A 4,033-nucleotide genomic window follows, 5' to 3' on the forward strand; every position below is an offset into this window, starting at 1 on the left:
ATATGGCCATTTGGGGTGGTACAAATTACAATCGTAAACTGTACCATGACAAAAGGTGATCTATATGCCACGCCAGCAATTATCAGTTAGATTACGAAAGTTATATGTATCAATAATGCTAAACTACACAAAAACAGAGGAACACATAGTTAGCAAGATTATACAAAAGTGTCAAGTGTCCTCCATAAACAAAAATGTTGACTATCCACAAGTTCATACCAAAAGCCATCTACAAAAAACAAAAAAAAAAAAACAATTGCACCCATTACAAAATATCAATTGATTCAGACATAGGAAAAAGGTTGTAATAACATGCATTTAAGGTAGAATAATCTATAAAAACATTTTTTCGAAATACAATCATATGTATGTATCATGAAAGATTTATTCCAGACTTGATTTTAATTTACAAGAAATACAATTTTTAGGAGCATACCTCTTCATAAAATAAATTTTTATGAGTATAATGCTTTGGTTGTAAATTTATTTTAACTCTTCTTTATTCTCATTTTCCTAATCAAAGTAAAATGAATGAGTAATCTACGGGGTTATCTCCATAACCATATCATGCTTTCTTAATACACTTACCACCCAAATGACCACTGTATATGATGAAACAATGGCATCATTTGCAATGAAAATGTTGAACAGTTATTGGATGTTAACTCTCCCTTTTTCGGTTAAGTTCTAGGCGTTTATGGCTCTAACTCCAACCTATGTGTTCTAATGACATTCTGACTATTGTCACAGGTCCTATATGTCACAGGGAATCTAGCCATGACATCCTTATGGTGGTTCCGGGGCTATTTTGCTTTTTCGCTCCCTTAACGCCTTTTTTTGGTTAAGTTTAATGCGTTTTCGGCTCTAACTCCCAACCTACACGTGCTAATTAGATTCTGTCTATTTTCACAGGTCTCTTTTGTCACGGAGAAGGTGTCTGTGATATCTATACGGTGGTTCGGGGCTGTTTTACATTTTTGCCCCCTTAACGCCCCTTTTTCGGTTAAGTTTAATGCATTTTCGGCTCTAACTCCCAACCTACACGTGCTAATTACATTTCGTATTTTTTCACGGGTCCTATTTTTCATGGGAAAGGTGTCTATAACATCGGTACAATGGTTCGGGGGCTGTTTTGCATTTTTGCCCCCTTAACGCCCTTTTTCGGTTAAGTTTAATGTGTTTTCGGCTCTAACTCCCAATGTACATGTGCTAATTACATTCTGTCTGTTTTCACAGGTCCTATTTGTCATGGGGAAGGTGTCCGTGACATCCGTATGGTGGTTCCGGGGCTGTTTCGCTTTTTCGCTTCCTTAATGCCCTTTTTCGGTTAAGTTTAATGCTTTTTTGGCTGTAACTCCCAACCTACACATGCTAATTACATTCCGTCTGTTGTCACAGGTTCTATTTTTCATAGGGAAGGTGTTAGCGACATCCGTATGGTGGTTCGGGGGCTGTTTCGCATTTTCGCCCCATTAACGCCCTTTTTCGGTTAAGTTTAATGCGTTTTCGGCTCTAACTCCCAACCTACATTGCAAAAGTCAAAGTTACTTGCCAATATAACACTATATGTATATATATATATATTTTTTTAAATTTCATTTTAAATTTATTTTGTATGTGATGGGTTCATATGTGTTCATATTTTTGTGTATGTACTTGTTTATATAATTTACATGTTTGTAATTTACATCAACCATATCATTGCTTTTTATCCTTTCTTTTGCAACAAGATAAGCTTTATACACAGCCGAAAAGCTATGCAATAAAAAATAACTAATTAAAATAGTGTGTAGAAAATGCAATATAAGGTATAGATGTAAATTTAATATAGCTTGGATATACTCAGAATAAATTTAGTCTACATATTTTCTTTTCTAATAACTTTTTCTAAACAAAATTCTAATTGCATAGGATTTTTGTTTTCATAAATTTTTATGATGTTACCCATTTCATGTTACCCATTTGATTTTTGTTTTTATAAATCTTACTTTGGTGAGGGATGGTCACAACTCAACTGTGGGAACACTTCTTTCAAAATTTAAACCATCCTTCCTCAAAACAAATAATATTATATATTTTCAAAAATTAATAAAAAATAATTCTTTATGGCGTCACAAGCAATTTGAGTCTGATTTACATGTTACTAATTTTAAATTCATATTAAACACATGATTTGTAAAATAAATCCATGCCTCAAATATTCATGATTGATAGCATTTTTTTGTCATACAAACACAAACACAAAGGAACAAGAATTGAGACAGGTTGTGACCCACCAACATGGGGAAACCAACATAAATATCTCTCATCCACACCAAAATTAGAGAAGAGCATGAGTTTCAGTCTTTCAACCTTCTTGTACAAAATTTTATTTGTTTATTTGACTTCTGTGAGCTATTTCTAATTTATTTTATTTATTTTTTAAATATTTGTGTGAGAGTATGTAGTGTACGTATATCATTCCTTAAATGAATCTACCAGATCAGAGAGAGGTTGAGAAACAGAGTCTTTATTTGATTGGCACGGCAGTGCACATGGAAGAAATGACTGGAACTGTAAGAGAGTGAGAGAGAGAGAGAGAGAGAGAGAGTGTGTGTGTGTGTGTGTGAAGTCACAGCATCAAACCCACAAAAAGCCCAATAAACCCATAAAACTAAAATGCATAGTTTCAATTCAAACACAATAAACCCATAATTTCATAACACTAAAATCAAACCCACAAAACTAAAATCAAACCCATTTTGGACATCAAGATTTAATTAATTTCATACAAATCAAACACTTCAACCAAACCCATTTATGAAATCTACACAAAAATAAACCCTAGATAAAGTGTGAGAGATGGGGAAATATGGGAAGGGAGGGAGAGAGAGAAATAAAGAGATGGCTCGAGAGAGAGAAGACGCAGATTGACAAAGAGGGAGAAGACCGAGAGCAACACACAGAGAGAGAGAGAGAGAGAGAGAAAGAGAGAGACAAAAACCTGTGATTTAGAGCAGTGGCGATGGTGATTTCCAGCGGTGGCAGTGGCGACCAGCAACGGTGGCCAGCGACATACGATGGTGGAGCCGGCGTCAAGTTTGGTGGTCTGTGGGATTGTGAGTGGTCTGAGGTGAAACAATCCCGATCCGTAATTAAGTACTAATCCGTAATTAAGGATGTTAATGAAGGGATTAAATAAATTATGCCTAATTATGTATTTTGTATGTTATTTGACTTTCCATCTATTACTTGTAGTAATATCTGTCAGGAATTCTGTTTTGATTTGAAAATTGGGAGCCTTATCGATATCCAAAATTGAAATTGGTTACATCAATATGTTATTTACAATTTTTAGAATGTTATGGCAAATTTTATTAAAAATTGATTCAGTCTGATTAATTAAGTTGCGTTTGGCAAGCCTTACGTTCTAATTAATGTATAATGGCATTATAACTATAAATACAACACATTAAGCTCAGTTGAGCTCATTTCTCCAACACTTTGAGCTCCCAAATCTGAATCAACATTTTAGAGAGCGAAAGTGTAGATTCAAGGTAGAAGTTGAGGATTTTGCTAGAGTAGCTCAAGTTTGGCAAGAATCTTGTGTATTTGAAGGCTTTTGGTGAGCATCTAATCCATAATTCATGAAGATTGTGTGTTATGGAGATTCATTCATGGAGTTATCATAATCATTTGCATGTATCTCACATGAGTTTGTCAAGAAGATAAAGGATTTGCTTATAATTCTTACATGCATGGAAGTATGAGTGTTACATCATTATTTTGATCATAAGCTTTATTATTATGTTGAATTGAGACCATGAAATTAACATGCATGCATATTAGATCAATCTTTGTAAATAAATTCCATGTTTCAAGGGTCTAAGGAAAGAATTAATAAGAGAATTCTACTTGCATGCCTCAACATGTTGGGTCTTGCTATGTCAAGTTTGATTTTGATTGTACATGTGGAAATTATGAATAATTGGCAGATGCATGTTTGAATCGTCACATATTACCTCTTAAATCATGTTTTGAAAAAGAGTTTTGT

Source organism: Camellia sinensis, chromosome 8 (genome assembly GCF_055761805.1).
Source record: "Camellia sinensis isolate YWXY chromosome 8, ASM5576180v1, whole genome shotgun sequence".
NCBI lineage: Eukaryota > Viridiplantae > Streptophyta > Magnoliopsida > Ericales > Theaceae > Camellia > Camellia sinensis.